The following is a 23,616-nucleotide window of genomic DNA, read 5'->3' as shown; positions in this document are numbered from 1 at the left end:
TGGAGCAGCATTAAGACATAGAAGAAGTGGACTTGGGTCAGACTGCAGCTTTGTGACTGTGCACAGAGATGGCTGACTGTTTCCCAACTCCAGGGTTCTAGAACTGGGGCCTCTGGAGGGCATAGGCATTCAGGAATATGGTGAAGTGCTTATGGAAGAGTAGATAGCAAAATGTAAGCCTCAACGCAGAGCAAGATACCATGCAAGATAACACAAGACCTCCTGTCAGGAAGTAGCACAGACATGACCTGCAACTGACACTGAGACTTGCTTCTCCCACGAGCGGCTGGGGCAGCGGAAGGCTCGGCTGAGGCAGCTGAGCAGGCTGGGTCTGTACCCCACGACTGGGCAGGGCAGAGCGTGCTTGAGCCTTCAACGAGCCTCAGTGACAGGTGCAGGGCCGTGACCATCTTTATTTCCCAGGGACCATCTTCTGTCTCCTCGTTCTTGGGGAGGCTGAAACAAAAACAAACGTTGTGAAATTTCCTGAGCTTTTGTGTGTATGCGTGTGTATTATGTGATTGTGCGCAAGCATGTGCATGTGTGTGCTGTCTGTGCACAGGTCTGTGTACATCCGAGGGCATGTGAGTGTGTTTATGTGCAGGCAGGCACATGTGTGTATGCACGTGTTTTTGCATACGCAGCACGTGTGGTTGTGTGCCTGTGTGTGACTGCAGTCCATCTTTGCATGTGTGTGTGTACATGTGTGTGAATGCAGGTATGCTTGGGCGTGTACGTGCACATGTGTGTGTACAGATGCATACTGTGGGGGGGATGAGGAAGGCACGGGGTTGTTGCTTTCTGGTGCCGCCTTCCCCCACCCTCCCTTTTGCTGTTGCCTCAGCACTTTGTGGTGAAGTGTAGAGACTCAAAAGGAGGACCACTACCCGCTACCGTGAGTGATCTGCCTGCTCATCGTCATGGTCATCCATCTGTCCAGTAAACATCCCTGAGCCTGTGCCATGTGCTGGGGCCTGGGGTCCACAGTGAAGCAGGCGCATGCTCTCAGCTGTGCTCAGCCCAGCCGTGTGCGGGACAGAGAAGCTGCAGGCCAGGTGTGTCTGTGGAGGGAGAGGTTACCTCTGGCTGGTGGGTCAGCGGAGGTGGCAGCTGAACTGAAGGAGCGGGATGGACGGAGCTCGCTCTAGAGGAGGGTGGGGGCAGGGGGCAGGGGAAGGGGCTGGGTTCCTGGCTCGCGGGGAGGACGCATCACAGAGGGGCTGCAAGGGTGGCCAGACAGCTAGCTTTGACTTCGTTTTATAGACAGAACAGTTTTGGAACCAGAGTGACAGGACTAGGCCCACATTTTTCCTCTGGTGGCGGCTGAGGGGTTTGATGGCAGAAGAGAGGAGATGGGCCGAGGAACAGGGGTGACGGTGGGGGCTGTGCCTCCGCCAGGCTTCCAGCCTCTTTGTGGTGGTCCCTTGGGTCCACAAGGTTAGCACACACCTTGCGTGAGGCCGGAATGGGGCTTCCTCTTCATTCCCTCTTTCCCAGAAGTAAACGCAACACAGTTTGGAGTTGGTGAGACTGAGGGGGCCATCTTTCAGGAAAGGCAAGCGTCAGCGTTGGCTGGGGTGCCCACCCGGGGACAAGGGGGACCCTTAGCCAGACCCGCAGACCCCGGGGAAGGACACGGTGTGCTCAGAGAGGCAGGGATAGTCAGGAAAGCCAGGTGTGCAGAGAAGGCTCGGCCAAGGGGGCCCTGGGGGCTCAGAGACTCAGGAAGTGAGGGGAGGGGCGGCCAGACAGCCGTGAACTAGGCCCAGGGGTCGACGGACCAACGGTCTTGCTGTGTGCAGGGTGGACACACAGGGCCAGAGGCTCTTCTGTAGGGAACGTCTCCTGGCTGCAGTGGGCTCTGGAAATTGTCTGCGGGTTGCCACACCTTCTGGGGGCTCTCCGGCCCAGGCCCTAGCTGGGAGCTGCCTGTCCAGCCTACCCTGGCTCCACCTCCAGACTGCGCAAGCCTGGGCGGGCGGGACGGGCTCCTCGTGCCTCGGTTGCCATGACCTGTAACGTTTCCTTTCCAGTTTCCAGATTCATTGTAAGTATATATGTACAGTTTCTTGTGTTGTCTTGCGCCACCCGTTGGCTTAGGGAAGAACTGCCCTAGTAGGTTGGCCTGCAAGGTGTGCTACTTCAGAGCCTCCATCTGACATACTCTTCCCTGTCCGAAATGCAAACACAGCACACACTCCCTGCCTGGTTTGGGAATGATGACACCTCACCTCTCGCCCCTCCTACCCTGTCCTGCCCACACTCCAACCTCAAGGACACTTCGGTTCCCCATCTGACTCCCGACCCCTCCAGCTGGCTGGGGACAGGCAGCCTCATGACACAGTGTGCACAAAGGTTTCTGGCCGGGCCGTGAGGATGGGGACCAGGTCCCACCTGTGCCAATGAAGCAGGCGTCTCACCTGGATTAGTCTCCGGGCTGTTGAAGGTGGACTGAAGGTCAGACAGTCCAGAGGCCAAGGGCCCCAGAGGAGGGGGGTGTGGGCACAGGTAGACCAGGAGCAGCTGCCCATCTGGTCAGGAGAGTCCCAACAACCCAGGGCTTTCTGGTTCCTGGGGGGAGGAGAGGGCAGAGGCAGTGGGGGCCCAAAGACAGGTCTTGCTTCACCTCTGGATGGAGCCACTCAGGTGAGCCCAGGTTTTGAGGGATGAGTTAAAGGATGCAGGCTAGAGGGTCAGGGTTAGAGGATCAGGTTAGACGGTCTGAGTCAGGGTCAGGGTAAGGGTTGGGAGTTTACAGGTCAAGGTCGAGTATCTAGGGGCTAGGGGTTAGGAGCCTTAGGGTTTAGGATTAGAGATTAGGAGGTTAGGGTTAGGGAGTGAACAGTAGAGATTTGGGCGTTAGGGTTAGTGGGTTAGTGTTAAGCACAGCTGACCCACAGCCCCCCTAACCCCACACGTCTGAGTCCTGTAGGGTGGACAGGACTTGCCCGGGGTCACTCACGAGTGGGGGTTCACCTGGACCGCTGGTTATCTACCCCCATCCTGGAACCTGATGGCAGAAGAATGAAATGTCTGCTCTGGTCACTGACTGCTTCAAATCCAACTCAACCTCAGTCAACGGCTGTTAGGGCCTCAGAAGCCCACAGGGTTTCCTCCTACCATCTGAACTGGAGAGAGTAGTGCTGGCCCCACTTGGCCTGGGCAGCCCGGGTCCAGCAGAGGCCTGACTGAGCTCACTCCATGGTCATGTTACGAATTTATATAGAACTTGGTGCAGCGACCTACCAGCCCCCAGGTGCTGCCTCCTGAGGGCTGCTGGGGCCCTCCTGGGACTGCAGGCATCCTTTGTCCCATCTGAGTGGGCATCAATAGACATCAAGTCTCAGGACAGCCCTTGACCTCTGACCATCCAGGCAGTCACCTATGGTCCTCCAGCTCAGGCCAGTCTGGTCCCTGTCAAGCCCCTGTGGCCAATTACTGAGCTGACCTTGCTGCTGGCAATTGAACAGCTACCTGGGCAGCACAGACAGCCCTTTGGGATGTTTCAGTTACTAACATGCATGTGGTTGAGAAAAGGGCCTCCCCCTCACAGGCCCATAGCCTGCCAAGTGAGGTAATAACCGTCTAAACATTTGAGTGTGTCCCTGACACAACAACCATACAGCAGACCATGGCCTTGCAATCCTTTGGGATTCCAGCTGTAACAAACTTTTGATATTCATACTCATTAAGAGTCAAAGATACGGGAGCAACTGGGTCACCCAGTGGATAGTTTCACACTGAGGCCGCATGGTCTTGGAGATCCACATGCACCCATGTGGTCTCTGAAAGCTGCCAATGATGGATTCCATGATACAGCATAATCCTTGAGCCTCCCACTGATTCATTGAGCAAGAAGTTGCTAACCACCATAGCATTTAGTCTCTGCTCTTTGTAAAGGAGGGAGGAGGCTGGATAAATGAGCAGTATTGTTCTTGGGGGATGGGTGAGTCATGTGGCCAGGGGGCAGGTGTGACTCCTGGGCTCCCGCCACCAGAGACATCAAGGAGGGCTGTGCCTTTTGCAAGAGGAAGAGGTTCTTGCTGTTGTGGATGGGTGGCTGCAGCCCCGGACCCTAAATCATCCCCTTCCTTCCTTGGCCTTCAGATCCCACAGCTGTGCAGTGGGCCGTCAGTGATGTGGAATCTGCCGCTTTCCCCAATCCAGCATCTGTTCTCATGCCAAAGTCCAGAACCTCAGCTTTTCTTTGGGAACTTCTTACCTGTTTCCAGTCCAAAGAGTTCCAGAGGGCTGATGCTACGTTCCACCCACCTTGAAGATGGGCATATGATCCACATTTAGCCAATCCCATGTTCCATCCTAGGGGTGCTCTGATGGGTTCAAGGACGATGCTATGATCCAAACCAGGCCAATGACGTTAATTTTATTTTATTTTTTGGCCATACTGTGCACGCAGGATTTTAGTTCCCTGACCAAGGATTGAACCTGTGCCCCCTACATTGGGAGCTCAGAGTGTTAACCACTGGACCACCAGGGAAGTCCCATCCCCTCATTTTCAAAACTGCTATTGATTTAAAGCACACAAGATGGTTGTGATATGAGTGGCCTTTTCAGTATGACTTCTTTGACTTAGAATGTTTTCAGTGTTTATCCATGTTGTAACATGTATTATGTGTTTCATTCATTTTTTATTGTGGTTAAAAATACATAACATGGGGATGGGGGGCAAGTGGAGGGAACGGCCCAGATGCACACCATTCACGGACCCTCTGGACTGGAAGGACTCGTGAGAGCCGGAGCCCAGAAATCCGGGGATGGATAAGATGCAGCGTCCCCTCCAATTCCTGTAAGCGCCCCTTGCTCCATCCTGCACCCAAATACCTCAGCTAGGCCCTCGCCCTACTCTTGACACTCCAGACTCAACCGGGACAGACCTCTGCAGCCGCCGCTCCCCACCCTGCAGGAGAAGCTCAGAGGTCCTGTCCCCCTTTCCTCTGAGGGACTCTTTTTGGTGACCACAAAAGGATTTGGTCGCTCAGGACAAAGCTGGTAGAGGACAGTGGGATGGCTGTGCCCGGCGCGCCACGCTTCCTCCTGACCTTCGACTTGGACGAGAGTATCGTGGACGAAAACAGCGACGACTCCGTCGTGCACGTGCCGCGGCGGGCCAGCGGCTGCCTGAGAGCCTGCGTGCCACCTAGTGCGAGGGCTTCTACAACGAGTACATGCAGCATGTCTTCCAGTACTTGGGCGAGCAGGGCGTGTGGCCGCGGGACTTGCGCGCCATCTACGAGGCCATCCCCCTGTCGCGCGGCACGGGCGGGCTGCTGCAGTTTGTGGCCAAGCAGGGTGCCTGCTTTGAGGTTATTCTCATCTCAGACGCGAACACCTTTGGCGTGGAGAGTGCGCTGCGCGCCGCCGGCCACCACGGCCTGTTCTGCCGCATCTTCAGCAACCCGTCGGGGCCCGACCCTTGGGGGCTGCTGGCGCTGCAGCCCTTCCACGCACACAGCTGCGCTCGCTGCCCCGCCAACATGTGCCAGCACAAGGTGCTCAGCGACTATCTGCGCGAGCAGGCCCACGACGGCGTGCCCTTCGAGCGCCTTTTCTATGTGAGCGACGGCGCCAACGACTTCTGCCCCACGGGGCTGCTGGCAGGCGGCGACGTGGCCTTCCCGCGCCGCCACTACCCCATGCACCGCCTTATGCAGGAGGCGCAGAAGGCCGAGCCCAGCTCCTTCCCCGCCAGGGTGGTGCCCTGGGAAACCTCCACCGAAGTGCGCCTACACCTGCATCAGGTGCTGAGGATGTGGCCTGCAGGGGCCACCCGGGCGGGGAGGGGGTGGGGCGGTGGGGGTTGGGAAAGAGAAAGCTAGTTTTATTATTCCCTTTCCCGTTCGTTTCGGTATATCCCTCCGGGATTTCCCGGAATCCCAGGTTGGTCCATTTGAGGACTGGAGGAGGGAGTTGGAAGCTGTCCCCATCTGTGCAGTTAACCCAGCTCGGCTGCCTCCCCCAGTTCCACTGCAAGCGAATTCTGGAGTCTGGCCGCAGCAGCGTGGCACGCATATCTGAGCAGGCGGCAGTGTTTCCACAAACCTTGTCCTCTCAGTTGGGAGGACGGGGTTCCCTGTCAGGGTAGAGAAGGAACATGTCCCGCCGCGTTGCGGTTAACTGTTGCCTTGGGCTGCATGGCCTCCCTCCTCCAGTCTTCTGTCCAGAGGACCCAGGCCCCGAAATGTTTCCCCCACACCTCCCCGCACCAGACTCCCCACGGAGAGAGGTGGCGCTCCTTGCTGATGGTCCCAGGCCTAGATCTTGCTTTACCTACTGTGGCTGTATACTACACTCCTTGCCTCCCCCAACCCCACCCTGTTAGCATCCCCACAGGATAAAAAGCTCGAGGGAACAGTCACCTCCTGTTGGTGGAAAGAGGTAGCACACTGTCCCGGGGCTCGGGTCTGGCCAGCCAGGGACCTCACAGAGCCCGAAGATGTCTCCTTGCACCCCAGCCTCGTCTATGCAGCAAGAAAGCAGGGACTTAACCAAAGTCGCCCCACTGACTGGGCCCTTTTGAGCCCCCCTCCTCCCGTATGGAACAGAAAGCCATGATGCTGTAAAGCAGAGCCAGTGGAAACCCAAGGCCCACCTCCTCCTTTTGGAGTTTCAGAGCTGTGAAGGAGGTGAAGGGGCAGAGGTGAGCGAGGTGTCTCACGCTGCCGTCTGGGGGATGAGGGCGAGGTGAGCTCTGCTCTCAGCCCCACCTAAGTGAGGGAGCTGGTTCCCACTCTTGGAGGAGTGTCCAGCCTGGGGCACCAAGACTGAATACACAACAAAGCAGGCAACAGGCAAAAGAGCAGGGTGCGGCCCACCTTCGCAGAGGGGCACAGGGATCTAGTGTGGAGGGCTCAGTGAGCACCAAGGAGATGGGAGATACTGCTGCTTAGGGCAGGCAGAGGAGGCTTAACTAGTGGGAGCCTTACAAGTGTGTTGCCTTTCAGTCCCTCGGCCCGCTAGCCCTGCAGGGCAATCATCAGGAGGTCATCAGAATTTTATTCAAAGTTGGCACTTGCAGCTGGAGACCCGGTCTTGCATGGCGTAAGGGTCCCCTGTGGGTAAGGTCACCAAACTTCTTGGCTTCCAGTTCTTTTTCCTGTCTCCAGCAGGCCTCTGGGTGCCTCCTCTTTCTTTACCCGGACGCCTTCCCACTGCAATGGGGGAAAGGAAGAGACGCAGCTCACAGCCCAGGAGGCGTGCCGGTCTGGTCCAGTCTTGACTGGAGCAGGCTTTGGTGTGGGACTCAAGAGGCTCACTCAAGGCGGTGCTTGGGTCAGCATCCCAGAGGTCCCAGGTTGTCAGCAGCTGGGCTGCGCATAGTTCCTGGGGAAGAATCCAGACCCCTCTGAGCCGATGCCCTCACAGCAGCCATCGGAGTAGTGGCGGGTGATGCAGATAATGGTGCCCTCAGAGAAGGAGAGTTCATTGTCCTTCTGGCGGGTGTATGGGTACAGTGTCATTACTGCAGGGCGGGAGGCGAGGGGTGCCATGAGACGTGCCTCCTGCCCCGCCACAGGGATGCTTGTGCCCACATACTGGACTCTAGGGGGCAATGTGGGGAGTGGGGCAGGAGATGCCTTCTTCAAAGCCCCAGGACTCCTCCGCAGCTGAGCTAATATTCAGTATCAGGCCAGCTGCTTCCCTCCTCTGGGGGGGGGGGGGTGCGGTGGCGTGGAATAAAAGGCTCCACAAGTGTGACAAGCCATCCCCTCCACTCCAAGAAACTTCAGTGTTTGAGAGCAGGGCCCCAGGATCTACCCATGTTTTGTAATCTGCTTTCAGCCCCCGTTCATCCTGGTCTTCCCACAATGTCTCTGGCAGGTGCTGGAGGTATTGCTCAGTAGGTGCTCTAGTAGGTGCTCAGTAAATACAGCAACATTGAACAGTGTAGACTTGGCCGAGTGAGCCTTGGGCAAGTCACTTAGTTTAACCTCTCAGGCTCAGCTTCGTCTGTTAAATGGGAGTGTGAAGATCCTAGGAGGTTAAGTAAAAGTGAGAAAATGGATGAGAAGCTTCGACTCTGGGGTCTGGTATAAAGCAGGGGCTAAATTATGTCAAAACCCCCATTTACCATTTAAATCATTTTGAGCATACAGTTCTATGGCATTAATTACATTCACGTTGTTGTACAAATATTCTCAGCATCCACCTCCGGAAGTTATTTTCCCTATGGAAAATTCTGTATCAGTTTCTCTAAATTTTTGCCAACATTTGTTATTTTTAGCTTTCTTGATTGTAGGCTTTCTAGTGTGTGGAGGGGTCGGCGTTGTGGTGTTAACTTGCATTTCATCACGACTAATGACGATTAACATCTCTTCATGTGCTTGCTGACCATTTTTATGTCTTATCTGGAGAAGGGTCTTTTGAAGCCTTTTTTCCATTTAAAACATTGGGTTGTTTGCCGAGTCCCGCCAAGCGCTCCTCCTGGCGGCGTTGGTGTTGGTGAGTCCAGCCTGGAGCCGTCTCCGCGCTGCAGGGGCCCGCGCCCCGGGGCATCGCTAGCTGCCTCTCAGGAGAGGAGACGCCCGCCCCCCGGCGCCCGTGCCTGGAGCGCCGAGATCGTGCTGCGCCGCGCAGACGCGGCGCCGGCGGGGCGGGTCTTGCTAGGCATTGGGTGCGGGTCACCTGAGCGCGGCGGCGGTCTGCGCGCCTCTCCTGGAGGAGAATGTCCTGCAAGTGGGCGTTCCGGCGCCCGTGCCTGGAGCGCCGTGATTGTGCTGCGCCGCGCGGACGCGGCGCCGCCGGGGCGGGTCTTGCTCGGCATTGGCTGTGGGTCACCTGAGCGCGGCGGTGGTCTGCGCACCTCTGCCGGAAGAGAGTGTCTTGGAAGTGGACGTCCCGGCCAGAGCGCACCTGGCGCGGGGCGTCCTCGGGGCTCCTCGCCGTCGGCGCCACGCGAGCTGGCGGGGGTCTACGGAGCCAGCGCCCGGCTGCTGGGAACGACCCGTTCCGTGGGTCCCTGGCACCCCAGCGGCATCCGAGCGCGGAGCGGAGGGCTGCGGACCGCAGGTAAGGGGACAGGGGTTGGTGGGGGTGGGTGGAGGAAGGAACGAGGAATTACACCAGAGCTGTTTGGTACAGGGGCAGAAACAGAAAACTCAGACGTTCCACTGCAGAGGCCATGGGAGTTAAGTTGTAAATGCTGCTGGCTTTCAGTAGCCTAGCCTGCAGCCATTCTCTTCTGTAGCTGATGGGATACAAAGCTCTACTGGGTTCTTTGCACGGGATAGTCTTGTTTTGCAGAAATTCAGCTCAGAGCCATCCTTGATGTGTAAGTGTAAGGTCGGATCTTAACAAACGGCATTGCAAAACAGAGGAAAACTTCAAGTGAGCTTTATTAGGGGGCGCTCCCGGGCGAGGTTCACTGGTCCGAGAGAAATGGACCAGAGAAGTCGCCCCCGGGCAAGGGCTGGGCAAGATTTTATAGAAGGGAAAGGGGTGTGGTGAATCTGGGAGGGCGCAGGGAATTCCTTATCTGGTTGTCTCTTCGGGTGTTGTGGCACTATCTGGTGCCGATTACATCAGTCTTGGGACCGCTAGTCCCGTCCCTCGAAAGGCGGGAAGGCTGGGCCGGGTGGAAATCCCCCAGGTCAGTTCCTGGAACTGGGTGGTCCGGAATGTCTCCAGGTCAGTTTCTGGAACTGGGTGGTCCGGAGAGTTTCGGTCTGATGCAACCTGTGAATCTGATTGCGTCCCCCTGCCTCGGGCCAGTTGGCCTTACATCCCGACATCTTTGGTGTAATGGGGCGGCGTTCCGATCTCTGGCTACTTCATGCTGAATGGGGGCATCGAAAGGGGAGTCGGGCGACCAGAGGTCCGAGGCTTAGGGGAGACCAGTGGGGGTTTCTGTAGGAAGTAAGGTGTAAGGACCGAGGAACATTTGGTTTGTGGCCACCCGAGAGACTTCCTCCATGCGCCGGCGAAGGAACCTAAGAAAACGGGGGGCAAACATGAGCAAGATACAGATGAGAATTAAGGGGCCTCAGATTGGTGTTAGCCAGGTATAGAGAGTGGATTGCCACCAATCGGGAATTGGGGAGGCGGACTGTTGGTGTTTGCGTTGGAGTTCTTCTCTTAAGCGATGGAGGGTGTTTACAGCAGCATTCCTCCTGTAGGAAGAGGCAGGTACCTCCTTTGTCGGCCGTCAGGAGATCCAGGGCTCGTCGATTCTGGAGAGCGACTCGGGCTATGGAGGTGATTTGGCACTGGAGAGAGGAGATGGAGGCGGCGGAGCCTTCAATGGCTAGCTGGAGTTTATGTTCTAAGTCGCGGGATGTTGAAACACTATGTGTTAGAGCTCCCCCCCGCCCCTCGAGGCCTGCAGCGACCAGGGAGGAGGCGAGAGAGATGCCTGCGACCAGAGGAAGAAAGATAGCTCTTTTTTGTCGGGTAAACGGCGGCGTGATTAGCGAGGAAAATTCATCTTGGCTATACAGTGTGAGTTGTGGGACGAGAGTAACGGGGATACATGGGAAGGGGGAGGAAGAATTGATCTCTTTTGTGAGGGAACCATTGCACCACAAAAACATGCCTGGTGGTGCTTCAATTGGTGTGTTTACCGTGAGGGATGTGTTGCAAAGAAACCCAGTATCAGGTAGATTTGGGCGGCTGCCGTAACAGATGGTGAGATTTTTTTGAATCAAGGAATATGGGGACTTTTAACGGGGAAAAAGGTGGGTTTTGGGATGTGTAGGAAGTAGAATTGAAGGGCTGGTCGAGTGGGACAGCAGCCAAGGGTGGACGGCCAAGCGAGGCACATAGAAAGCAGTCGGAGATGTTGCCTATTCCTGTGTGGTTGAGTATCTGTAGTGTTTGGTCAGTTCGGCTGCTGCTGCTAGGGCCCGAAGGCATGGTTGCCATCCCTGAATGGTTGGGTCTAGCTGTTTGGAGAGGTAAGCCACGGGGCGGTAGGAAGGCCCTACAGGCTGGGCAAGGAGTCTAGTGGCTATTCCGGCCCGTTCATCCACAAAAAGGTGAAAAGGTCGGTTTGGGTTGGGCAGAGAAATGGGAGAAGATATCAGAGCGTTACGGAGGGTGAGAAAGGCCTGTTGAACGGCGGAAGGAGAGGTGAGGGGTCCTTGAGGGGTTTCCTTAGCGGCTAGATATAAGGGTTTAGCGAGGAGAGCAAAGTTAGGGATCCAGTGTAGGAAAAATCCTGTAAGGCCCAAAAAGGAGAGAATTTGTTCCGCTGTTTCCGGAGGCTGGAGTTCACAGATAATCCGGGTGCGATTGGCTGTTATATCTTTTGTGGTAGGGGTAAGATGGAGCCCCAGGTACGTTACAGAAGATATAGATAACTGAGCCTTGGCTGGGGAGACCCGATAACCGCGAGAGCCAAGGTGATTGAGGAGATCTGCAGTATGTTGTCTTGAGAGGCTGAGAGATGGGCTACAAAGGAGGAGGTCATCTACATATTGAAGGAGTGTGCTGGGGGTACGGGAGCAGGAAGTGAAGTCTTGTGCCAGCGCCTGACCGAAGAGGTGAGGACTCTCGCGGAAGCCCTGGGGAAGAACTGTCCAGGTGAGCTGACTGGAAGTATGAGTATCCGGATCCATCCAGGTAAAGACGAAGAGGAAATAGGAGTCGGGATGTAGGTGGATAGTGAAAAAGGCATCTTTGAGATCCAGAACCGTAATGTGGGTTGTGGATGGGGGGATATGGGAGAGCAAGGTGTATGGGTTTGGTACTACTGGGTGGAGAGGGATTATGGCTTCATTGATTAGTAGGAGGTCCTGGACTAGGTGATAATCCCCAGAGGCCTTGCAGACAGGCAGGATGGAGGTGTTTCAGGGAGAGTCACTGGGGATAAGGAGTCCCTGGTTTAGGAGTCCTGTGATAATAGGTTGTAGGCCCCTAAGGTGAGTCTCAGAGATGGGAAACTGGGGCCTTGATGGAAATTTGGAGGGGTCCTTTAGGCGGATGAGGACGGGGGAATGGTGTGTTGCTATTATGGGCTTAGAAGCATCCCAGACATGGGGATTGATTGGGTTCCATGTGATTGGAAGAGGGGGATAGGAGGGGGGGGGTTCTAGAGACAGGCCGAGAAGAGGAAGCAGGAGTTGGGAGGAGGGGACCTTAGGGTCAAGTCTATCCAGCTGGAGGGAGGCCCCTAAGTGGAAAAGGACATCTCGGCCTAGCAAGGGAACTGGGCAGGATGGTATGACTAAGAAGGAATGAGTAAAAGGGAGTCCTTTGATATGACATGGGAGTCGACTGGTCTGGAGTGGGAAGGATGGTTTGCCATCAATACCCATAACCGAGATCTGGGAAGGAGAAAGTGGCTCGGAATAAGTAGGCAGGACCGAATAGGCAGCCCCCGTGTCCACCAGAAATGAAATGGACTTATCCACTACCTGTAGCGTTACCCTGGGCTCGGTGAGGGTGATGGGGGTCTTCGAGTCCGGGTGCCGTCAGTCGTCAGCCAATCCCAGCAGTTCGAGTGGTAATGCCATTGGGTCGGCCTGCCCCCCCACGTGGAGATGCTGAGGGAGGGCCAGTCGTAGGGCAGTCACTCTTCCAGTGGCCCGTTAACCCGCAGCTGGGACAGGGCTTAGAAGGAGGTTGGGGATTGGGACATTGGCGAGCCCAGTGGCTTTCTTTTCTGCATTTGAAGCAGGCCCCCGGCGGGGTTGCCTTTTGCGGACCCCATGGATGCTGTGATACATGGGAGATGGCCGGCCTTAGGGCGGCTACAAGAGGTTGGGTTTGGAGGGCCACCTTCTGGTGCATCCGAGCCTGTCAGCTGGATCCTGCCAAATCCTCAGGGCCATTGTAGACTTTAAAGGCCATCTTTACCAGATCTCGAATAGGGGTTTGAGGGCCGTCTTCTGCCCGTTTTAATTTCTTTCGGATGTCCGGGGCTGATTGGGTGATAAAATGGGTGGCTAGGACCGCTGCCCCTGCCGGGGTGTCGGGATCCAGTTGGGTGTAGAAAGTTAAGGCCGCTGTAAGGCGATTGAGAAAGATAGCTGGATTTTCGTTAGGTTCTTGGATTATCTCTTTTAGTTTTTCAAAATGGACTACCTTATGAGCAGCAGCCTGCATGCCAACCAGGAGGCACTGGATCATGAGGTCGTGTTTATGACGGCTATCTTGGCCATCCTGATAAGTCCAGCCTGGATTGGTACCAGGTACAGCAGTCACTCCGACAGGCATGGAGTTGTCGGTAAGGTGAACCTGATCTGCATGGTTTCGGGCAGCAGTTTGAATTCTCTTTCCCTCTCATCAGGGGTCAGAGTAGAAGATAGGATCACAGCGATATCATACCAGGTTAGATCGTAAGCTTGAGAGAGGTAGCGAAATTATTTGATGTAGCGGGAAGAGTCCACCGAAAAGGAGCCTAATCGCGTTTCTATTTGAGAGAGAACTTGGAGGGAAAAGGGAACATGAACTGTAACTAATCCTTCAGCTCCTTCTACCTCCCTCAGAGGGCAGAGATTTGGATCTTGGGAGTCGGGAGAGCGTGTATGTGCACTAATTGGCGAAGCAAGGGGCGTGGCAGGAGAAACCGTTGAGGGAGGCGAGGGAGCGGTTGGATGGGCCAGAGCGGCTGCGGGATGAGGAGGGACCGCTTCAGGGTTGGGTGGAGGCTGGAGAGAAGCTCTGGAGCGGGGAGAGGCGAGAGATTCGGGTGGGTCGCCTAGTGGAGAGGAGTCATCATCAAAGGAAATTAGGGGCTTGGATGTAGGAGATGTCTGGCAAGAAAGATCTGGGAAGTGGAACAATCGACGTAGAGGGAGGGGCGGGAGCGTAAATACCAGAAGGCCTGAACATAGGGGACCTCGGATCATTTGCCCATCCTGCGGCAGTAATTATCTAGATCACAGAGGATGTTAAAATTGAAAGTCCCTTCAGGAGGCCATTTGGATTGATTGTCTAGAGGATATTGTGGCCTGGCCACAGTGGAATAGAAAATAAGCCGTCGGCAACGGAGAACTTGGGAGAAACCGAGGGCTGTAAAATTGGCTAGGAGACACCCCAGGGGTGTCTTAGAATCTGGTTTCGATTCTGAGGTTCCCATGACCCCCAGTCTGTCCCTGAGTGAATGGAGAAGGAGAGAGGCGTGCCTGGTCTCAGTCTCCAATTCACGGCAGGTCGGAGGGCAGTCAGGTGATTGGGACGTCTCCACAGTTCCATAGACCTCACTTGCTATATGGTCGGTCTTTTGATATATGTATTTAATAGGTATTTGTACACGTATGGTAACCCTAATCTTAATTTTTCCATTCACTCCACTTATCCTTTTAGATAAGCATACTTCTAAGTCTGTGAGTGTCTTTCTCTGTGGAAATATGTTCATTTGTGTTAGTTAACACCTATAAGTGATACCATAGGATATAGGTTTTTGCTTTCTGACTTACCTCATGTTCTGTGATTATCTCCAAGCTCATCTATGGTGCCTCAAATAGCAGTGTTTCATTGTTTTCCATGGCTAATATTCTGTTGTATAAATAGACCACTTCTTCTTTATCTGTTCATCTGTTGATGGACCTTTTGGTTGCTTCACTGTCTTGGCTATTGTGAATAAGGCTGCAGTGCAGATTTTTCAGCCTGGGTCTTCTCGATTCAGGTCTCAGGTGAGAGGCCCAGTGGTGTGACTGCTAGATTGAATGGTACCTCAATTTTTATTTTAATTGCAGCTTCCTTCTGTTCTCGTTATTGGCTGTTACCACTTTACATCTCACCAGCAGCTAGAGGGTACACAGTTCTCTAAAATCCCTTCAATATTTATTGTTTGTAGTCTTTTTGCTGATGGCCAGTTGGCTGGTGTGAGTTGAAACCTTTTTGTAGATTAGATTTGCATGAGTCTAATAATTACTGAGGTTGAGCTTTTATCCATTTTCCTTTTTTTAAAAGTGAGCCAAATTAACCTCTTCATATTATTTTCTTGAAAAATTTGCAGTTTTGAATTTTTTGGCCATTCCCTACCTCCGCACAGTTGTTTAGGGCAGGTGTCCTTTACAGCCCTGAGTCCTTCTGAATGTTAAGTGACCATTAGCTGTGGGTTTAAAGCCGCTCTTGTGGAAAACGGCCACAAGGCGGCAGCTTTTCTACATTTCCAACTCTGGGTTTTTGGGCAACAGAGCTTTCCTGGAAATTGTGTTAGTAAGCAGCAAATTAGAGTGGAATGTGCCAGCGAAAAGCCCCAAGAGCATATATATCCTAAATTGTTTGCTTTTTAAATTTAATTTTTATTAATTATCAGAGCAAATTTGATAAAAATGTAGTTCTCCTAGGTGTACAGTTTCTGATTCATCCTATCAATGTATCTGTCTATTCCTCTTTGGATCCTTTCCCGTGTATATTATAGAGTGTTGAGTAGACCTCTCTTCGTATCCCATAGGTATTGTGTGATTATATATTTCATATGTATTAGTACATGTCTGTTAACCCCCATATCCTAATTCATACATTCCTTACACCTTTCCATTTGGTTAAACATAATTTGGTTTTCTGAATCTATGTGTGTCCTTCTCTTGGAAATTATTTCATGGGTATCAATTTTTAGGTAACACCTGTAAGTGATGTCATAGGATGTTTGTCTTTCGGTTTCTTTCTTACTTCAAGTTGGGTGATTATCTATCTGTAGATCCTTCTATGGTGGTGCCAACGGCACTGTTCCATGCTTTTTCATGGCTAATATTCCATTGTGTACATGGACGACGACTTCTTGGTGCATTTTTCTGTTAATGGACATTTTGGTTTCTTCCAGGTCTTGGCTATGGTACATGTTGCTGCAGTGCAGGATTGCCAGCCTGTGTCTTTTTGATTCTGGTCTACTCATGTGACAGGCCCATTAGTGGGCCTACCAGATCACATGGTAGCTCCATTTTTACCCTTAAACGCATCTCTATTCTGTTCTCACTACTGGCTGTTTCCAGGTTACATCCCACCAGCAGCTAAAGGGTACACAGTTCTCTAAAACCCCTTCAGCATTTATTCTTTGTAGACTTTTTTTTTTTTGCTGATGATCATCCTGAAGGCTGTGAGGTGAAAGTTTTTGTACACTGGATTTGCATGGCTTTATTAATTCCTGATGTTCAGCCTTTTTCCATTCCTGTTTTTTTAACAGAAAAAGAAAAAGAAACAAAACAAATGTGCGTAAAATAATGCCTCTTGAAACTGTCGTTTTGAAATGTGGACGTCTTTTGAATTTTTTGTTCGATATACGACCCCAGGATTTGTTTTCAGGGCAGGTGTGATTTACAGGCCTGCACTTATTTTGAATATCAACTGACCATTAGCGCTGGGATTAAAGCTGCTGTTGTGGGAAATGGCCACAAGGCGGCAGCATTTTTCCATTCCCAAATCTGGTTACTAGGGCAGCAGAGCCTTTCTGGAAGTCCTGTGCTTAGGTTGTAAATTAAAATGGAATGTGCCAGGAGAAACCCCCATAAGTTTATCTTACATTAATTCTTGTTCGTTGTTTTAGTTTTTTAATCAGGGTAATGATTAGAATATTGTTTGTCCTAGGTGTACACAATCTGGTTCATTTGTGCATTATATATATATATATATATTCCTGTACAGAGCCAATTCCCATGTAAATTATTGCAGAGTGTTCCATAGACCTCCCTTGCTATATGGTCGGTCTTTTTAATATATGTATTTAGTAGGTATTTGTACACGTATGGTAACCCTAATCTTAATTTTTCCATTCACCCCACCATTCCTTTTAGATAAGCATAGTTTGTTTTCTAAGTCTGTGAGTATCTTTCTCTGTGGAAATATGTTCATTTGTGTCAGTTGTTACATAACGCCTATAAGTGGTATCATAGGATATGTCTTTTGCTTTCCGACTTACCTCATGTTATGTGATTATCTCCAGGATCAACTATGGTGCCTCAAAGAGCAGTGTTTCATTGTTTTCCACGGCGAATATTCCATTTTGTACATGGACCAGTCCTTCTTTTTCCACTCATCTGGTGATGGACATTTTGGTTACTTCCATGTCTTGGTTATTGTGAAAATTCCTGTAGTGCAGCTGTTGAAGCCTGTGCCTTCTCGACTCTGGACTTCTCAGGTGAGAGGCTCAGCAGTGGGCCTGCTGAATGGAATGGTGGCTCAATTTTTATGTTTAAATGCAGCTCCTTTCTCTTCTCATTATTTGCTGTTACCACTTTACATCTCACCAGAAGCTAGAGGGTACAGAGTTCTCTAAAACCCCTTCAGCATTTATTGCTTGTAGACTTTTTGCTGATGGTAGTTGACATGTGTGAGTTGAAAATTTTTGGAGGTTAGACTTGCATGAGTCTAATAATTCCTGATGTTGAGCTTTTACCCATTTTCCTCTTTTTTGAAAATGAGTGAGTAAAACTTACCCCTCCATACTATCTCCTTGAAAATTTGCCAGTTTTGAATTTTTTTGGCCATTCCCTACCTCCGCACAATTGTTTAGGGCAGGTGTCCTTTACAGCCCTGAGTCCTTGGGAATGTTAAGTGACCATTAGCTGTGGGTTTAAAGTTGCTCTTGTGGGAAACAGCCACAAGGCGGCAGCATTTCTACATTTCCAACTCTGGGTTTTTGGGCAACAGAGCTTTCCTGGAAATTGTGTTAGTAAGCAGCAAATTAGAGTGGAATGTGCCAGCGAAAAGCCCCAAGAGTTTATATCTCCTAAATTATTGTTTGTTTTTTTAATTTAATTTTTATTAATTATCAGAGCAAATTTGATAAAAATGTAGATTCTCCTAGGTGTACAGTCTCTGGTTCATCCTATCAATGTATCTGTCTATTCCTCTTTGGATCCTTTCCCGTGTATATTATAGAGTGTTGAGTAGACCTCTCTTCGTATCCCATAGGTATTGTGTGATTATATATTTCATATGTATTAGTACATGTCTGTTAACCCCCATATCCTAATTCATACATTCCTTACACCTTTCCATTTGGTTAAACATAATTTGGTTTTCTGAATCTATGTGTGTCCTTCTCTTGGAAATTATTTCATGGGTATCAATTTTTAGGTAACACCTATAAGTGATGTCATAGGATGTCTGTCTTTCGGTTTCTTTCTTACTTCATGTTGGGTGATTATCTGTAGATCCTTCTATGGTGGTGCCAACGGCACTGTTCCATGCTTTTTCATGGCTAATATTCCATTGTGTACATGGATGACGACTTCTTGGTGCATTTTTCTGTTGATGGATATTTTGGTTTCTTCCAGGTCTTGGGATGGTACATGTTGCTGCAGTGCAGGATTGCCAGCCTGTGTCTTTTTGATTCTGGTCTACTCATGTGATAGGCCCATTAGTGGGCTTACCAGATCACATGGTAGCTCCATTTTTACCCTTAAACGCACCTCCAATCTGGTCTCACTACTGGCTGTTACCAGGTTTCATCCCACCAGCAGCTAAAGGGTACACAGTTCTCTAAAACCCCTTCAGCATTTATTCTTTTAGACTTTTTTTGCTGATAATCATTCTGACGGCTGTGAGGTGAACGTTTTCATACACTGGACTTGCATGGCTTTATTAATTCCTGATGTTCAGCCTTTTTCCGTTCCCATTTTTAAAAAAAAAAAAGAAAGGAAAAGAAACAGAAGCCAAATGTGCATAAATTATGCCTCTTGAAACTGTCGGTTTGAAATATGGACGTCTTTTGAATTTTTTGGTCGATATATGACCCCAGGATTTGTTTTCAGGGCAGGTGTGATTTACAGGCCTGCACTTATTTTGAATATCAACTGACCATTAGCGCTGGGATTAAAGCTGCTGTTGTGGGAAATGGCCACAAGGCGGCAGCAGTTCTCCCTTACCAAATCTGGTTACTAGGGCAGCAGAGCCTCAATGGAAGTCGTGTTCTAGGCTGTAATTTAGAATGGACTATCCCAGGAGAAAGCTCCTTAAGTTTGTCTCACAACTTCTTGTTCGTTTTTTTAATATAATTTTTATTTTTCATCACAGCAAGTTTGATTTCAATATTTGGCTTGTTCTAGGTGTGCAAGATGTCGTTCTTGTACACATAAACATATGTCTATTCTTCCTGGGATCCTTATCCCATGTACGTTATGACAGAATGTTGAATAGTCTTCTCTTGGTATTCCGTAGGTCTTTGGTGATTATATATTTCACCTGTGTTTGTATACGTCTGTTAACCCCAATATCCTAATGTATCCAATCCTCACACCTTTCCATTGGTGAACCATAAATTTGTTTAATGAATCTCTGATAGCCCTTCTCTGTGGGAATATCTTCACTGGTATCAATTTTTAGGTAACACCTATAAGTGATATCATACGATATGTGTCTTTCTCTTTCTGACTTACTCCAGGTTGTGTGATTACATCTAGAATCATCTACGGTGCTGCACAGGGCAATGTGTCCTTTTTTTCCTTGGCTAATATTTTGTCTGTACTTGTACCAGTTCTTCTTTGTCCACTCATCTGTTGCTGGACTTTTTGGTTACTTCCATATCTTGGCTATTGTAATACTGTGCAGTGCACATTTGCCTTCCTGTGCCTTTCCAATTCTGTCTTCTTTGGTTATAGGTCCAGGAATGGGCCTGCTGAATGATATTGTAGCTCAATGTGTACCTTTTAAAGGCATCTCCATTCTCTTCTCATTAGTGGCTCTTTCCAGGGTACATCCCACTGAAAGTTGAGGGTATGCATTTCTCCACAACACCTTCAGCATGCATGCATGCATTCATTCATTCATTCATTCATTTATTTTCGTTTGTTTGTTTTGCGGTACACGGGCCTCTCACTGTTGTGGCCTCTCCCGTTGCGGAGCACAGGCACCCACGGCATGTGGGATCTTCCCAGAACGGAGTATGAACCCGCGTCCCCTGCATCGCAGGTGGACTCTCAACCACTGCGCCACTAGGGAAGCCCCAGCATTTATTGATTATGGGTTTCGTGCTGAAGGTTATTCTGAGGGGTGTGAACTGATACCTCTTTGTGGTTGAATTTCCGTGTGTCTCATAATCCCTTGACATTAAGCTTTAAGGCATGTCCTTCTTATTTTTCAAACTGTGATTACAGCTTAGCTCTTCAAAGTGTTTTCTTAAAGTATGTGTCACATTTTGAAATTTTTTGGCCATTACCTCCCTCAAGACATTTTGAGGGCAGGTTTCATTTACAGCCCTGCAGTACTTGTTCACATGAAGTGACCATTAGCACAGGCTTTAAAGCTGCTTTTGCAGGTAACAGCCAGAGGGTGGCAGCCTTTCTAAGTTCCCCACGCTGGTACTAGGGAAACAGACCTTCCTGCCAGTGGTGTTCCTCGGTTATAAATTAGAGAAGAATGTGCCCAGATAAACCCCCAAATGCTTATGTCTCCTTACTTATGTTTGTTTTTAAATTTAATTTAAACTTTTTTATTGGAGTAATATTCCATTGTGTACATGGACCACTGATTCTTGGTGCACTCCTCTGTTGATGGACATTTTCGTTGCTTCCAAGTGTTGGCTATGGTAAGTATTGCTGGAGTGCAGAATTGCCAGTCTGTGAGGTTTTGATTCTCATTTTCTCAGGTGACAGGTCCAGCAGTGGGTATGATTGATTGCCTGGTAGCGCAATGTTTCCCTTTTCAAAGCACCTCCATTGTGTTTTCATTAGTGGCCCTTACCACATCCCCCTTAGAACGGAGGGTACGCACTTCCCCACGATCACTTCAGCATTTATTGCTTGCAGCATTTTTGCTAATGGCCATTCTGACTGCTGTGAGCTGATAGGTTTTTGTAATTTGGGTTTGCGTGTCTTTACAAATACCAAAAATTCATCATTTTTCCAAGCCGTTTTTGTTTCTGTTTAAAAAAAAGGAGAACAAAGTGTGCATACAATATACCTCTTGAAATTGTCTTCTTGGAAGGTTGCCCTCTTTTGAATTTCTTATACGGTTTTCGACCCCAGAAATTTTTTGGTGGACAGGTGCCATTACAGAACTGCACGTTTGGTGAATAGTTAGTGACCATTAGCAGTGGGTTTAAAGCTGCTGTTGTGTGAAACGGTCACAAGGAGGCAGCATTTCTTCATTCCCCAATCTGGGTAGTAGGGCAGGAGAGCCTTTCTGGAAGTCGTGTTCCTAGGTTGTAAATTAGAATGGAATGTGCCAGGAGAAACCCCCATACGTTTATGTCTCATTACTTCTTACTGGTTGTCTTAATTTTTGTAATCGGGGTAATTATTAGAATATTGTTTGTCCTAGCTGTACATAATCTGGATCATTTGTACATTATATATGTCTATTCATATACAGATCCTCTTCCCATGCACAGTGTTCCGTAGACCTCCCTTGCTATATGGTCGGTCTTTGTGACACATGTATATAATATGTATTGGTATATGTAACACTGATCTTAATTTATCCATTCCTCCCACCTTTCCTTTTAGATAAGTATAGATTTTTCCTACATCTGTGACTGTCTTTTTCTGTGGAAATATTTTCCTGTGGGTCAGATATTAGATAACGCCTATAAGTAATATCATAGGATATATAGGTCTTTTGATTTCCAACTTACCTCATGTTCCATGATTATCTCTAGGCTCATCTGTGGTGCCTCAAAGAGCACTAATTCATTGTTCTCCATGGTAAATATTCCATTGTGTACATGGACCTCTTCTTCTTTATCCATTCACCTGTTGATGGACATTTGGGTTGCTTCACCATCTTGGCTATTGTGAATAAGGCCGCAGTGCAACTGATACAGCCTGTGTCTTCCCGATTCTGGACTTCTCAGGTGAGAGGCCTAGCAGTGGGCCTGCTGCGTCGAATGGAAAACGTAGGGAGTAACCAGGCAAAGTCAGTTACCATGGCAGCCCTGGGAAAAACATTACCAAGTGACACTAACACTCCCAGGAGCCTACATTTGTTTCCACAATAGGTAAACCTTTCTCATTTCTAAACTACTATACTGTGAAATATGCATCTCAGTCACAACTAGAGGTTACTCAGTGTCTGCTGTGAGTGGGAGGAAAACAGAAGGGCCTTATACAGTACCTAAAGCAATGACAAGAAGAAACTAGGGTCCATGGGCAGAGACAGACAGGCTCAGTCAGGCTCCTATCACTATGACATTCTGAGGAGATTCACTTTGTAAGGGCCCGAGCATGAGAAAGCAGCCACTAACCAGCTACCCTGTCTCAAATATGTGGAGAAAGTCAATGTAAATGCTTACCTATGTATTATTCTTTTCTGATCATTCTTTCAGCGTAGCCCTTCTGGCTTTGTGCAAAGCGATTCTTTGTTTTGTACCTGAAAAATGAGTGAGTGGCACATGTAAATGGATGAAACTTGTCAGAGCAGACATCCAAGGAGCTCTTCAGCTAACGAACGAGGAGCTCCGAGTTCTGGGAGAGAATCGTAAAAGTAGTGTAGAATCACAATATCTTAGAGCATCCTTTATATGAAATCCCCTCTTGCATATCACCAGTCACTGGTCATCAGCCTATACATGAACTTTGCAGTGACAGAAGACCCAGCACTGTCTAGACAGGTCTAGGCACTTCTAGTTGCTACAGCAGTCTATATCAAATTCAGAATCTGACTCCCTGTCACGCATCAGTCCCAGTCTGCCTTCTGCAATGGTACACCCCATGGCACACCTCATCTCTTTTCCATCTGGCCCATTTCCCAAACACATGAGGACAATTTTGTTCTTCCTAAAGCTCTCTTCTCCCACGTCACCTTCCTAAATCACTCCTTCCTTCCTGTGTTTATGACTTTGAGGAGCCCCCAAGGTTTTCTCATCCCAAGGCCATGACAAGCAATGGCATCAGTGTGCCTGCTACAGATTCTAGGAAAGGGGCAGGGCCACACAAGGGTCTGGCAAATGTGACTGACAACCTGAAGGGAGAGTACATGTGAGAACCTCAGCCTCTCTTCAGTCCTCAGCCTCTATCCAAGGTTTCTCCATAGCACACTATTGACATTTTGGGCCAGATAATTCTTTTGGGGTGGTGGGGAGGGCTGTCCTATGCCTTGTACGATATGTAGTAGCATCCTGGCCACTACCCACTAGATGTCTGCAGCACCGCCCCACCCGCCCCCACACCCCGGATGTGACAAAGAAAACTGTCTCCAGCCATTGTCAAACGTTCTGGAGGACGGGTGATGGCAAAATCACCCTCACTCAAGAGCCACTGCTCTTTCCAATGACTCTGTTCACCCATGAGGACTCAAAACCCTCTCCCTCTGCTGGCTTAGCATTCAACTCTCCAGAACGTCTATCGTGTATCAAAATGCTATTTGAAATTTGATAGTATTTATCTCTATAACGGTGTCTGATGAAAGTAAAACTCTTTCGCCAGATGTTAAGAACCTCCCAGGTGATTAATCCACGTTTACCTTATCTCCTACCCAAGACACTGGAAATTACAGAAGTGATCGGACACCCATTTTCGGTATCCGTTCAGGAAGTACCTGTTGTCTAAGGCTTTTCGGCAACCTGAACAACTGAACTAAAGTAAAATATTCTGCCTGACCGTGGCTTTGTGAGACAAGACACAAACCTGTAGCAGGACCCTCCTCTCTGCTGTTTACGGAATTGAGGTATCTGACTGGAAAGCCGTTGGAGGTGAACTACCCAAGAAAGCAGTGGGTTCAGGATGAGAATTTGGAAAGGGTGACAAGGGAGGGGAGAATGAACCTCAGCTGAAA

At 49.9% G+C, this 23,616-nt stretch overlaps 1 long non-coding RNA gene and 1 pseudogene across 7 annotated transcripts in view; one reads left to right on the top strand and one right to left on the bottom strand.

The window, feature by feature from the left end:
* The first annotated feature begins 4,775 nt into the window (after positions 1-4,775).
* LOC132503216 (phosphoethanolamine/phosphocholine phosphatase-like) lies at positions 4,776-8,647 on the top strand (annotated as a pseudogene).
* A 96-nt stretch (positions 8,648-8,743) lies between these two features.
* LOC132502331 (uncharacterized) overlaps positions 8,744-23,616 on the bottom strand; it is a 68,410-nt gene continuing 53,537 nt past the window's right edge. For 2 of the 7 annotated variants that reach the window (XR_009534471.1, XR_009534472.1), the window contains 5 exons: positions 22,136-22,212; positions 21,479-21,721; positions 16,823-17,065; positions 14,379-16,075; positions 8,744-9,947 (listed from right to left, as the gene is read on the bottom strand). This is a non-coding gene — a long non-coding RNA (uncharacterized LOC132502331). Of the gene's footprint in view, positions 10,224-14,378; positions 16,076-16,822; positions 17,066-21,478; positions 21,722-22,135; positions 22,213-23,616 lie in introns of all 7 variants that reach the window. The other 5 variants (XR_009534473.1, XR_009534475.1, XR_009534474.1 and 2 more) reach the window with 5 other exon arrangements.

Source organism: Mesoplodon densirostris, chromosome 15 (genome assembly GCF_025265405.1).
Source record: "Mesoplodon densirostris isolate mMesDen1 chromosome 15, mMesDen1 primary haplotype, whole genome shotgun sequence".
Lineage (NCBI taxonomy): Eukaryota > Metazoa > Chordata > Mammalia > Artiodactyla > Ziphiidae > Mesoplodon > Mesoplodon densirostris.
Note: the sequence above shows the minus strand (reverse complement) of the source record. Positions and strands in the feature narration are given on the sequence as shown.